The sequence below is a fragment of the Parasteatoda tepidariorum genome, chromosome 2 (assembly GCF_982258835.1).
Source record: "Parasteatoda tepidariorum strain Cologne lab strain chromosome 2, Ptep-v5.0, whole genome shotgun sequence".
Lineage (NCBI taxonomy): Eukaryota > Metazoa > Arthropoda > Arachnida > Araneae > Theridiidae > Parasteatoda > Parasteatoda tepidariorum.
The window spans coordinates 9,630,019-9,643,879 of NC_141756.1; the positions used below are offsets into that span (position 1 = coordinate 9,630,019).

The 13,861-nt window shown below is 26.0% G+C and overlaps 3 long non-coding RNA genes across 3 annotated transcripts; all 3 read left to right on the forward strand.

Annotated features, from left to right (window-relative positions):
- Nucleotides 1–1,551: 1,551 nt before the first annotated feature.
- LOC139424938 (uncharacterized) lies at nt 1,552–6,064 on the forward strand. Its single transcript, XR_011636075.2, has 2 exons — nt 1,552–1,842; nt 4,644–6,064. It is a non-coding gene; the product is annotated as an uncharacterized LOC139424938 (long non-coding RNA).
- Nucleotides 6,065–6,447: 383 nt separating this feature from the next.
- LOC147814426 (uncharacterized) lies at nt 6,448–9,025 on the forward strand. Its single transcript, XR_015431273.1, has 2 exons — nt 6,448–6,751; nt 8,264–9,025. It is a non-coding gene; the product is annotated as an uncharacterized LOC147814426 (long non-coding RNA).
- A 632-nt stretch (nt 9,026–9,657) lies between these two features.
- On the forward strand, nt 9,658–11,990 carry LOC107456392 (uncharacterized). The gene is made up of 2 exons (XR_011636077.2): nt 9,658–10,482; nt 11,554–11,990. It is a non-coding gene; the product is annotated as an uncharacterized LOC107456392 (long non-coding RNA).
- Nucleotides 11,991–13,861: the final 1,871 nt, after the last annotated feature.

Here is a 13,861-nt window from a genome sequence, read left to right on the forward strand (position 1 = left end):
ATGTCCTTTGTCAATGAAAAAGTTAACTTAAGTTGAGAGATACTAGGGACATAAGTGTGCATTAAAATTGTAATATTTTTAAGTTTCGTTGTTAGAATAAAAGTAAACCTTTAAATATTGATTTTAATTTTATTCCCACTATTTTTATTTTAATAATAACATAGTGCTGTTTAACTTGTATTCATATCTGTGGTTGTTTTATTCCTTGAGAAATTATGTTGGTTTATTTAAGCCTAAATTGACATTTATATCTCTTTCTATTTAAACTGTGCTTTATTTTCAAGCAATCTGTTGTCTTAAAATATAGATAAATAAAATATAAGTGTTTTATTTATGTTGTTGTTCCACGTGTTTAATAAATATTGAAAAAATTCCCATTTAATTCAAAAAAGTCAAGTGTATTATTTACATTTTATTGTCTGGCAGTTCTGTCCAGTTTCTGTAACATGTTGACTTCAACATTAAACACCTTTAATATGCTATGATTTACTACATGAAAGTTTTCTTAGTATGTTGTAGGATATTTTTTCAATGATAATTTTTGACGTTAAGAACATATTATTCAGCTCACAAGTAAAAGCAAAAATATTGTATTTAAATTCATTTTGAAATGTACAACAAATTGTCTTTTGTTTAGAAATATTGATGTTCAAACACAATGCACATAAGATGAAGATTAGCTCTAGCTAAATCTGTTTTTCAAGAAAAAAAAACATAATAAGTATTTAAATGGCAGAGCAATACATAAAATTTCAGCATTTGAAAGTGCTTTTAATATATTTCTTTGAAATATTCTTTGTGTTTATTTTATAAAGTCTTATTTTGTATAGAGCAACATATAAAATATTCTTTAAAAAAGTTTTTCTCTTGCTTTTTCTGTATTATTTTGAAAGATGCTTTGATAATATATACCACTCTTTTAACGGAATTATTAAAGCCTTGATTACGAGTGATATTTAATTACGTGTTTTTTAGATGTATATGAAATTTTGTTAATGTGTTATAATTATAAAAAATATATTATGCAAATGATATTTTTTTATTATATGAGTATCACTGATAAAGAGTTACATTTGAAATATTACTGATTATTGTTACAAATTCTTTCTTCCATGTCTTATTTTATTAATTTGAATGTTTATTTGATAAAATATACCATTTTTTCATCGAAAGTTTTATAATTTGTATTGTAAAAAAATTTTTAAAATAAATATTCACTTTTATTTTTGATTTCATTTTTTATAAAATTGTATTTTAAACTCAAAGAATGCTAAAAAATATAAATATTATTATTTATATGTTTGAAATGACGTTAATTTTTATGATGAAATTCAAACCTACTCAAGCTTTATTATATTTATAATAACTATTTTTTAAAACAGAAATTTTTTTTCGAGATTTGTTCAATTATTTTGTTGCCTAAATTAATTTCGTTTTTTTTTTTTGTTACATAAATATTTTTATTTTGTTGCATAACAGAAATATGTTTTTATTTTGTTGCATAAATTAATTTCCTGCCTTTTTTTTTTACAAAGTCTTTGTTTAAGTTCTTAGCTTTGAACAACAAATTATATGCTTGAAATTATCTGTGAAAGTATTTTTTTATGATAGTTATTATGCTTTTCTTTTACAGCTTTCTTCAAGCAAAATGGACTATATCAATGTATTTATTGCCAATACTCAAATAAGAATAAAGCGAAATTGAGAATGCATGCCAGAGTTCACACGGGTGAAAAACCCTTCCAGTGTACCAAATGTAACAAGCGCTTTTCACGTAAGGATAGGTTGAAAATGCATATGCTCACCCATTAATACAACACTATTTTGTAATATGCATAATTAGTAAGTATTCTTTAATAAATTATCTCATTTTTCTGTAAATATTTAAACAGAATGAAAACTTTTCTTTTTTGAAACCTTTAATCAAATGACTTCATAAATAAATATTTTATGTAAATAAAAAAAAATTATTTAAATAAAAGTTTATGTAGTATACTCTCTGTATCTAAAAGTTGTAGGGATGCTAAAAAAAGTTTTTGAGTTTTGATAACAAGTTCAGATCTAAACATGTTCTTAAAGGGAGAAAAATATATTCTTAAGTATTAATCTAAAAAAAGTCATGAGATGTAAGAATAATTACTGATAAATATGGATGTAATGATAGTTGACTATAAGTCTTAAGCACAACAATGATAATTTTATTTTTAAAAGTAAGACAAAAATAATTATGCAATTACTAGAAAAGAATTGGTTTACAATAAACTTTGTGATTTTTCCGAAAAAATTTATTTTCTATTTCAAGAAATTTGGCATAACAAGGTTTTGAGAAGAAAATCTTTGACATAGTTATTTGAATTAACATTAGGTGGATATATAATGCCAAGGGAAAAAATATTTTTTGACATAACAAAATTTTCGAGATATCGAAGTTTGAGATATCTAGAGTATACTGTATAAATAAGAGTTTGTATGAATAAAAATGTAAAATCATTTATTGTAATTTTGTGTAATTAAATAGGGCTTTAGAAATTTGCTTTACATGTGACCCATAAATCAAAATAGTCATGCCTCAGAGCAACTCTTATTTTAAGAAAGACAAATATTTATTAATGTCAACATAAATGTTCTCAAATACCTTGAATTTATAGATTTCATACAATGCGTAGTTCATTTATTTCATCTTAAAGGATGTTAAGAAACAGATTAAGAGATCAAAATAAATTTAGAGGTCCTTAAACTTAACTTATTTTCTTTAAATGCTGAATACCTGTTCTTTGTACAGGATGAAAAATTATGCACCAAACTAAAAGGCGTGTACCAACACAATTAAAATAACAAAATTTTTTGTTAAAATTTATCATTTTTTTGCCCTTTCCAGTAGTTTTAATTAAACTAAGCAAGACACATTATTATTAGTCCTTCCCATCAAAATACAGATCTCCTGTATTCAGTAACAATTCTGCTGTTCAAGTGCATAAATTGCCACAATCGAGCAATTTTTTTCCCGTTATTTATCCCTTTTAAGAAGCTGTAAAATACTTTTTTCCATAGTATGTTAAGTAACTTAACAGTATTGGTTTAGTTTTCATAGGTATCAAACATACTAATATAATACTATATTAATGTATTTGGTACCTATAACTGATTACCATATTAACCGATTGTGCCTACTGACAAAATTATTTAAGCATATTTGGCATCAATAATAGTATGGTGAATTTGTATGCTTCTCTTAAACGAATCATTTCTCCATTGCACTGTTTTTTTCCATACATAATTATTCTTTTTTGTTTCAATTAGTACTTATTACCAAATTAAATTAAGCATAATTGGTGCCAGTACATAACAGTATAGCATTTTTTAAGTTTCTCTTAGCAAAACTAACGCCATTTCTACATGCACTGGCATTTCGCTTTTTCAGAATGAATCAATTCTGGAATTACATGAGAGACACGCAAACAGACTCTTCATTTTAAGATCATCAAGTCTTACATAATTTTCTTTTCACGGGGATTACAAAGTTTATTTGAGTTGTAAGCTTTCTGATGTGGTATTAATTGTAACTTCTATGTTAAAATGTTTAATGATAATCATGAAAATGTTTCACCTGTATATGGAAATTATAGGTGTTATAAGGTATTTTTTTTAAACGAGATTTGATGCTAACAAACTTTTTTAAGTCTAGCACTATGTTGAGGTTAGTAGAAACATACTTTCAAGAATACATTTCTCAGTTATTTTTTAGAATTTTGTTAGTTTTGAACAAGATTTTGATCTTGGAATGAAAAGAAATACCTTTTTTAATATTTGATTAAAATGCAACTTAGCAAACACTGTATTTTATTTTCTATTTTCAATTATTAACTACCTAATATTCTAAGTATGATACGGTGAAACCTTTCAGGAGTGACCACTGTCCGTTCTGCAGTAAAATGGTCATTGATGGAGGTTGGTAGTTCTTAGAGGTTACCTCCATTGATTTCAAAATTGTTATCAATTGTAATTGTAATTTTAGTCAGTGTCATATTCTCAGTACTGAAATGCCACTTCTGTTGGCTTCTTGAAAAGGCAGATCTATGAATAAAATTTAACGTCCATAAAAATTATCTTTTCTGATATAATTTTGTGTTAAGCAAATTTATCAATTATAAATAATGAAGCTATTTTAAATAGATAAACAATTCTGTTTCTTGTGCAAGTTTGCATTTAATTTTATATCATAAAAATTAAAGTTTTGTTTGTTTGAGATGATTGTTCTTTCTAAAATAACTTTTTTTTCTAATTTAACTCTCAACTCTAAAAGTAAATCATTGATAGCATCGTCTCTAGTGCACTTTGACTGCAACATGAGATTGTTTCTTCAAATAGAGCTCTCTAAATAAGAGCCACTCACAAATATTTTGAATATATTTTAATCTACTTATTTGACAATTTTCTACATTTGGTGCAGATGTGTGCCTGGTCGCTGGGAGAGGTTTTGATGGTCTCTTCTAAAGGTTTTCTTCAACACAAACTCTATGGAAAAATTTTCGTGTCTCCCGAAAGTGATCATGAACAGAGGTGGTCTTTACTGGAACGTTTCACTGTACTTTATGTGTAATAATTTTTTAAACATGTATGCTTAGTTGTTTTTACTATTTCAGGATGTTGAAAGGGATGTGAAGTACATCAATGTTTAGTTTTCAACTGCTCTGCAATATTGAAGAAATGTTTGATAAGGCACATCCCAACACACATTGGGGAAAAAGCCTTATCAGCGTGATGCTTGTAAAAATTGTTTTAATCAAATGTCATATAGACTGTTGAACATTTACAGAATTTTTACTTTTCACTTTGCTTTATTATTGTTTAAAATGCTCTCTTTTTTTGATTGAATGTGTTGGTTGAAAATTTCGTATTTCTGTGAGTATTCTTTGACTAATGTAAGTTCTTTGTACTATTCTGTAATTTTTTTTTTGTAGTTTAATGTGTTTGTCAATGTTAGTTTTTGTACTCTAAATATTTCTTATCTTGTTTCATGCAAGTACAGGTTCAAATTCCTGAAATTGTATGCTAATTTTTCATAAGATAGGTTATTAATTTGTTGATTAATATGTTAAAAAAAAAGTTAGCTTGTGTTGAGAGATACTAGGGACATAACTGTGCAGTAAAATTATAATATTTTTAAGTTTTGTTGTTAGAATAAAAGTAGACCTTTAAATATTGATTTTAATTTTATTCCCACTATTTTTATTATAACTTAGTGCTGTTTAACTAGTATTCATATCTGTGATTATTTTATTCCTTGGGAAAATAAGTTGGTTTTCTTAAACCTAAACTGATATTTATATCTCTTTCTATTCAAACTGTGCTTTATTTTCAATCAATCTGCTGTTTTAAAATATAGATAAATAAAATACAAATGTTTTTTATGTTTTTGCTCCATGTGTTTAATAAATATAAAAAACTTCTTGTTTAATTCAAAAAAGTGCAGTGTATTAGTTACAGTTTATTGTCTGGCATTTATACAGTTCTGTTCAGTTTTGGTAACATATTGACTTCAACATTAAACACCTTTAATATGCTGTGATTAACTAAATGAAAGTTTTCTTAGTATGTTGCCGGATATTTTTTCAGTGATAATTTTTGACATTAAGAGCATATTATAAAGCTCACCAGTTAAAGCAAAAATATTGTATTTAAATTCATTTTGAATTGTAAGACAAATTGTCCTTTGTTTTTAAATATTTATATCCAAAAACAATACACACGAGGTAAAGATTAAATCTGTTTTTCAAAAAAGAATTTCAATATATTTCTTTGAAATATTTTTAGTGATTATTTTATAAAGTCTTATTGGTATAGAGCAACGTTTAAAAAGTTTTTCTTTTGCTTTTTATGTACTATTTTGAAAGTTGCTTTGATAATATATACCACTCTTTTAAAAGAATTATTAAAGACTTGTACATAAGTAATATTTAAATAAATGTTTTATTACATATATATAGAATTTTGTCATCGTATTATATAGTTGGGATTTGTAAAAAATATTTCTGAAATAAAGAACTTTGAATTTATTTTTTAATTATGTGTAAAATCTTATATTTTACTTAAAGAATGCTGGAAAGCACAGATAGCTTCTTTATATCTTTGAAATTTCATTATTATTGCCAACTGATAAAAACTCAAATTTTTGAACTTATTAAAGAGCAAGTTTCAATTTATTTGATAAAGATTTATTTATTAGAAAGGCCAACATTTCTTAAAATTTGAATTAGTTTATTTGGAAAATTTTTAAAATTCAGTTACCAGTTTAAATCTTCTTAAATGTATAATAACTATTTTAATAAAATCATGTTTAAATTTTAGGATTAATTTTTTCTCAATGCATAAATTAATTCTAAGGTCTTTTTTTATCTTGCTTTTTTTTTAAAAAAAAAAAAAGAAACTTATGTTGTATTTTGTTTAAAAAAAATTGTGTGTTTTTATAATTTGTTGGATATTATATTTCGCATGTTTGTTTCAATTATTTTATTTGTATATGTTTTGCTTTTCTTTTATAGCATTCTCCAAGAAAAATGGAATTTATCAGTGTACATTTTGCCAGTATTCTAATAATTTCAAATCAAAGTTGACTTCACACATCAGAGTTCACACGGGTGAAAAACCCTTCCAGTGTATATATTGTCAAAAGCGCTTTTCACATAAGGGTAATTTGAAAAGCCATATGCTCATCCATTCTGACAGAACTGGTTTGCAATGTGCATAAATAGTAAGTAATGTTCAATAACTTATCTCACTTTTTCTGTTTTTGTTTATATTTTCGGTTATTAAATAAGATTTTAGAAATTGTCTTAGCTTTTTAAGACCGATAACATACATAGATTAAAACGTACTTGCCTTTATGCATAAAAAAAACTTACAAAGTAACATGAATATTTCAAACAAAATATTGCATTTATAAATTTTATACAATGCATGGTTCATTTATATCAAATTTGAAGTTGTATTGCAATAGAGGAAAACTTCAAAATTAGTGCAAAGGCTTAAAAATTAATTTCGTTTACTTTCTTTTTTTTATCGCTAATTATCTAGTATACATAATTTTATTTCCTATGGGAATACAAAGTCTATTAGTTTATATATATATCTTTTGATGGATAGAATATTTTTTAAGACTCTATGCTAAGCAATTTTTTTTTTAATTGTAACATTATGTTGAGGTCACTTTATACTTTCTAGAGTTCATTACTGAATGTCTTTTCAGAATTATGCCAATGTTAGAAACTGAATGTAATGGTAGCAGATTTAAAACTAGATTTTGAGTGAAAGAAATTACCACTTTTAATATTGTATAAAAATACATCTTTTGAAACAAAATGTTTTAGTTTTCAATTGTTTAATGTTCTAAATATACTACTATACAGGGCTCGAAAAACCGCCCGTCCTCGGCGGTCAAAAATTCCCCGCGGACGACAAATTTCTCGAATTCAGCGTCCGCGCGGACGGCCATTTTCCCATTAATGTTCGTGATACATTTTCAATTTTTGTTATCTTACAAGAGTCTAGCGCCTCACTTCTAAAATGACCCTCTAATCTCGAAATACAGCAACATACTGCGCATAGTGGAATTGATGTTTTCTCTGTCTGGGAGTACTGCAGCGGTTGAAAGGGGCTTTTCAGCAATGAATTTACAAAAAAACACGTTACTTGCAGGTCTTAAACAAGAAGCGTTAAACGCATTTATGAACATCTACCTAAATGGAAAACCTCTTTCAGATTTCTGTGTAGAAACCTCTGTAAATCATTGGCTTGATTGTGGAACTGGCAAACGTCATACTTGATTCATTTAAAAAATGCAGTACCATCGGATAAATTGACATGATAATTGACAGATAACTTAACCTTTATTATTTAAATTAATTCATCAAAGAAATAAATTATTTCATAATAGAAATAAATTATTTCATAATAGAAATACTAGGTTTTACTATTAGTAACCTAGTATTTCTTTTATTACTGTATAATGTTATCCTAGTATTTGTAATCCTAGTAACTACTAACTCATTGTGCAATTTATATAAATGTTTGTAATAAATAAGAGAAAATTGTATTTGTATTTATTTAGAAGCGACGGGTTAGTTTCAAAGGAGGACGGGTACATTGTTGGACAAGCCGTCCTCGGGGACGGGTGAAATTTCTGAGTTTTTTCGAGCCCTGCTACTATATAAGCAACAATATTTAAGCACATGAGTAAAATACTTAATTGTAGTTTCTATTTCAGAATGGTGCAGGAAATTTGGATATTCGTCATTGTTTATTTGGAAACTACACTATTGAAGACACATTTAACAAGGCACATCTGAACACATATTGGTGAAAAACTCTACTAGTGAGACTTATAAAGAATGTTTTAACCAAAAAAGTGATTTAAACTCTCATACACATTCACGGAAGTGTTTCTTTTGACCTGTTTTAAATTTGTTTAGAAAGTTTTTTTTTTATGAATGTCTCTTTTGAAAGTTTTGTATCTATTTGAACTGGTGTTTTTTAGTAATATATATACAGTTGATGACAGTGGCGTAGTTTTGGGGGACAAAACCCTCCTCAAAATTATACATTACTTAATAAATTAGCTGTTGTACGGTAAGTAGGATGTAGTTTTAAAATTTTTATTACTGATTTTTTTTAATTTAAACATTTGGAAAAAAATACATCTATGACAGAAGGAGATAAATCCCTTCCAAACGTATGTTAAAACCACACCACTGTTTGACGTTTAATACGGCAGCCTTCAGGATTCAAGGGAAAACGGATGCTGTTGTGTCTAGTTATTATATTGTGAGTGTGCAAAAAACCTGGAATATTAACTCAAAGCAAAAGCAATATTTCTCCTTATTTAGGACAATTCTTTAATTTATAAATTTTAATAAGAGTTTAGTAACTAACTGAGAAATTGGTGATAATGCTACTTTTTTTTCTATATCAATATAAATGTTTAAAATTATTCTTAATTGATGCAAAAAGCATTAAAAATAATATTTTGTTACGGGCCTCAATTTTTTATAAATAACATACAGCAAGATAAGTGTGAAGACCACATGTTTTAACTTGAAAATAAACCACACAAAGGAAATAACATTTCATAAAAAGAGTGAATACTATTTTCAAACAAGAAAAGTTGTGATTAATAAATTTACACAGATTATAAATTACCATTAATTGCGACCCTTGTGAACTTAGGATAAAAATGTAGAAGGTCGTGTAAAGAATGATAAAAACTTTGTGTCAATTTAGGTACAGTGTAAAGATGGAAGTCAACTTTATAAGCAGGCTCCTATACACAGTTGTGGTTCAAATTATTAATCAGTTCGCGTTTTTTTTAGCTTCAATGTTAAAGGTAAAAATATTATGACTTATTTTTTTCTGAAATGTATAACTACTTATCTTTTATTTTATGTATTGTTGTCCAAGAAAGATACTCAAAAGATAAAGATTAAATCTGTTTGTTTTTCAAAAAATTCTTTGGATGACAGACTAGATACAAATTTCTGCATTTCAAAGTGTTTTAAATAAATGTTCTGTGTGATTTATTTATTTTTATTAAGTATTATTAGTTTATAGCAACATTTCAAATATTGTTTTTTTTAAAATATTTCCCTGTTTTTTTTTTTTTTTTTTTTATGCAATATTTTGAAAATTATTTATTATATAAATTAATTTATATATATTTGAAATGCTTTGCCTTCATATAACATTCTTCGAAAAAAAAATTTATGACTTGTATACATCACAAGTTATATTTAAATATGTGTTTTATTAAACGGAAACATAATTTTATTATATTTGCATATAATTGGGATTTATAGAACAATGTTTCGAAATAAAGAATTACTTTGAGTTTCTCATTTAATTTTATGCAAAATTTTATATTACATAAAAAGAATGCTGGAAAATACAGATGTCTTCCTTATACATTTGACGTTTTAGTATATTAACTGACTGATATAAATTCAAAGTTTTGTACTTTTTGGTAAAGCAAGTTTCAACTTTTTTTTTTTTAAATTTTTATGAAAAAGTGCAAGATTTCATAAAATTTAAATTGATCTGTGTGGAAATTTTTAAAACTTTTGTTTGCAGTTAAAACTTAACTTAATGTATGATTACTTTTTTCATAAATCACATATTATTATATTCCAGGATTTATTTTTATGTCTAACACATTTCACTTGTTCGAAATTATCTATAAAAGACTTATTTTACTATTATATATATAGTAGCTTTTCTTTTGCAGCATTCTCTAAGAGAAATGGTGTTTATCGATGCACATTTTGCCAATATTCAAATATTGACAAATCAAAGTTGACCACACACATCAGGGTTCACACTGGTGAAAAACCATTCCAGTGTACATATTGTCAAAAGTGCTTTTCACGCAAGGATAATATGAAAATTCATATGCTCATTCATTCTGGCAAAAAAAATTTCTAATGTGTATAAATAGTAAGTATTGGTTGATCTCATTTTTCTGTAAAACTTTTTATGCATATTTTGTATTATTAAATAGGCTTTTAGAAATTTTCTTATCATAAGACCCATAAAATACATGAATCCCGTAAATTACTAAGCGGTACTGTGTTTTTGAAAGACTACAAATATTTATGTTAGTACATATAATTTGTAATAAGTACTAATATATATGTTAGTAATAAAATGAATTTTTTTAACAAAACCTCACATTAATAAATTTCATGCGATGCATATCTCATTTATATCATCTTAAATTATATATTTTGCTATAGGTTTAGACACCAAAATAAATGTAAGGGACCTTAAAGCTTAACTTTTTTACTCTAATTGATTTTGTTAATAATCATCTAGGTATACATAATTTTATTTTCACAGAATATACAAAATTTAATAGTGTCGTAGGTAGTCTTTGTGATGAATTTAGTATAAATATGTAAATAAAAAAATAAATATTTTTAACAAAAACTGGCATTAATAAATTTCATGCAATGCATATTTCATTTATATCATCTTTAATTATATATTTTGCAATAGACTAAGACACCAAATTAAATGTTAAGGACCTTAAAGTTTTACTTTTTTTACTGTAATTGCTTTTGTTAATGATCATCTAGGTATACATAATTTTCACAGAATGTACGAAATTTAATAGTGTTGTAGATAGTCTTTGTGATGTATTTTGTTTAAAATCTGTAAGCTTCATGTTAAAAAGTTTTTTGATAATTATAAAAAATTTTCAACTGTATATGGAAATTATAGGCATTATACATGGAATTATTTTTTTAACTAAACTTGATACTAGGAATCGTTTTTAAGTTTAACATTATGTTGAGACCACTTTTGCTGGTTTTTAAAACCGGAATTTTCTCTTGGATTTAAGAAAAATGCCATTTTTAATATTTAATAAAAAGCATCTTAGCAAACTGCATGTTTCATTTTAATTATTTATTATGTACCTAATATTCTAAGGGTAATACTTCATATGTAGCACTTTTTTAAGCATATGTGTAAATGCTTTATTAAATTTTCTATTTACTATTTCAGAATAACACAGAAAAAATGAAATAAATCAATTTTTTGCAACTACTCAACAATATTGAAGGCACCTTTACAAGGCACATCAGAACACATAGTTATGAAAAACCAATGAGACACTTGTAAAAAAATGTTTTAGTTAAAAGTACCATTTAGACTGGCATACCATTACAGAATTACAAAATTGTTTCTTTTTAACCTGCTTTATTATTGTTTAAACTGAACTTTTCTTTCCCTCGTTCAATGTGTATTTAAAAAATTTCATATCTCTTTGACATATATATTGATATTTATATCTCTTTGAGATATATATATATATCAGTGTTTTCATTGCAGAAAAAAAAAATGGGTGAGAATTTCTCCCCCTTTCTCAAAAACAGGGTGAGATTTCAAAAAATTAAGTGAGATTTCTAAAAATTAAAAAAAAAAAAAAAACAAAAAAAAAACTCACAACGAGATTTGAAAAAAAAATCACTTCTTTAATTATAATAAATTTTTAACATCTTCTAATTTTTAAAGCATTGAATATTTTTGTTGCATCATCATATGGAAAATGTTCTACATCTACTTTTTCATCAGCTATTCTCATTAGGTTGCTCAAATGCTTATTTGTTTCGTTTTGATCGTTTCTACTCACATTTGTTTCATTTGTCCGTTTCGGAGTAGAAGATATTTCCTTAACAAGGTGCAAAAAATGTGAACGTCTTACATGAAGAAACCTTTTCTACGGTAAACACGTGGTTGCAGAGAAATGCGTTCTGAAAGAGGTTCCATGGTTCGGAGGGATGGTGTTCTGTTGCTCTTAAAGGTTCTGAACAATACTGGTAAATAGGGAGGCTAGATAACGGGGCAGATGTTGAATATAATGAAAGATACAGGAAGAAAAGTGAAACAGATTTTATTCTGAATGGTGCAATGAGAAATTTTTTTCAAAATGCGAGAAATTCGGGAATTTTGAAGTTGGTTTATAGAATGCGAGAATTTCTCGTGGTAATAATTTTTTAATGCGAGAAAAGAAAAAAAATATGCGAGATCCTCGCACTGTAGTGAAAACACTGATATATATAATATGTCAGAGGTAAGAAAACATCTCCATTTGTTTCTTAAATTGAGTAGATACCATGTCTTTGTTATAAATTTTTCACAAATATGTCGGACACGTATATTGACCTCAACCCATATCCTATTACTTTTCTATTCCTTCAATATTTTATTTAATGCCAGCTCCTGTTGATAGTGAGGAAAAGTAAAAAATATCAGAGGATATATCCACAACTGATCAATAGTTTCAGAGCATAAAACTCTTAAATAATATTGGCAAATATAAACCAAAAAGTAAAATTATAAATTTGCAAACAATAGTAACTATTAAGAGGGATACTGTTGAAATTGTATCTACAACAAAAAAACAAGTAAAAATTACAAAATGTATCTCAATAGTGTTAATCTTTGAAAATATGCTCATTTTCTACCACAATTTTATGCTTCTTGCGTTTTTCAACGCTAGTCTGACTGAAATCGTAAAATCTGTTCTCCACTGTGTATATATATATATATATATATATATATATATATATATATATATATATATATATATATATATAACATAATATATTCTAAATGTATTTGGTATTGTTGTATTCATAAAGTTGCATATGTATATTTTATGAATTAGTTTATTGATTTGTAGATTAATATGTGGATTGTTAAGAAAAGTTGAGTCAGAGATAATTGTAATATTAATGTGCAGTAACTAATAATTTTTTAGATTCAAACTTTTTTTTAAATATGTAAAAGAATTATAATCTGAGTTGCTGGAAAATGTCATTCCACTAATTTTGTTCTAATTATTACTTGGTGCTATTTAACTTGTAGGTATGTAATATTTTATTTTATTTTTTTCGGTCTGCTATGTTGAAAAATTAGATAAATGAAATATAATTGCATACTTATGTTGTTTCTGCTCTTACATGTTTAATAAATCTATAAGAAATAATTTTTTTTTTCAAAACAGTGCAATGTTGAATATAACTAACATTTTATTATCAGGCATTTATTTTCTACCCAGTTTTGGTAACCTCAGCTACTTTTGATACCTGTCTTTTACTACACAAAAGTATTCTTAGTATAGGTATTAGTATTTTTCAATGATAATTTTTTACATAACGAATTGGCAATTGGGGGAAATTATAAAAAACGCAAGTCACTTTAATTACAATGTAAAGATGGAAGTCAGTTTATAAGTTTGGTCCTGTACAAAGGCCAGCTTTAAATTATCTATCTATTTGTGGTTTTTGAGTTTGGATGTTAAATATAA